This window comes from Limulus polyphemus, unplaced genomic scaffold (assembly GCF_000517525.1).
Source record: "Limulus polyphemus unplaced genomic scaffold, Limulus_polyphemus-2.1.2 Scaffold5354, whole genome shotgun sequence".
NCBI classification, from domain to species: Eukaryota; Metazoa; Arthropoda; class Merostomata; order Xiphosura; family Limulidae; genus Limulus; species Limulus polyphemus.
Genome location: NW_013670964.1, coordinates 30,715 through 31,857, shown reverse-complemented (window position 1 = coordinate 31,857; position 1,143 = coordinate 30,715).

Below are 1,143 nucleotides of genomic sequence, written 5' to 3'. Positions count from 1 at the left end.
GACGTAACAATATATATATAAGACGTTCACAACGTGACGGAACAACAGTGTAATGAGTAATTCAATGTATGCGGACAAAATCTTGTTGGCCACGTGAGACGTGAATTATAGTGTTTGTTATAGAGCGACTGTTGAAATTAAGTGTATCGTAAAGTTGTATTTGGAAAGATTAAACCAGTTTTATTTAATAAAGGACTTGTGTCGCTAAAGTTTCGTCGGAACGAATTTAGGGAAAATTAACTAACGACTGGAGGCGTTACAGTATTTTTACTTAATTTGCCAGAAGCTAATTAATTTTTAGCTGATACCATCTATTTAAATTGTTTCATCAATTATATTTGGAAGGTACTGTAGCAGTAATGTAGCTCTCTCATTAGTGGGGGATCCTTTAGAATAACTCCCCAATGGCACAGCTGTATGTCTGCGAACTTATACCGCTAGAAACAGGGTTTCGATACCTGTGGTGGGTAAAGCACAGACATCCATTTGTGTAGCTTTGTGCTTAAAACAAACAACCTTTAAAATACTCTGATGAACATAATTCAATATCCAGTCCACAAAACAATAATACTGTTACGTCTCTGTTCGTTTGTTAATTTTCCGTAAAAATTATTTCCGAAGAAACTTTAGCGATACAAGTCCTTTCTGATATAAAACTAGTTTATTCTTTGTCAATACAACTTTGCAATACACTTAATTTCCACAGTCACGCTATAACTTAAACAAACGCTATAATTCACAACGAACGAACGATTCACGCGCTTGACTCAATTGTCGTTTTTATCTCTGTCTGCAATTCAATTCCATTGTTGTCGTCACTTCTTGGCGGTCTTATATACAAGAATACCGCACATCTAGTAAACACTCGAGGCTTCACGAAGGGACATAAATTTTCTAGAAGCTCATGACGTGTTACTAGCGTCACATGACTTCCGCTGTCGTAACAATACATTACCTTACTTCCTCCTTTAACGTTTCTATAATGTTTGAACACTTGTACACTGCCGCAAATTTGCTGTATGCCTACGTTATAAATGACAGTAACTAATGGTTACGTATCTGCTTGTTTGTTTGTTGCTGGTAGAAAATCTTTTGGAGGATCTTCTTTCATGATTAAACCAGTTTATTCTTCCTTGATACAAG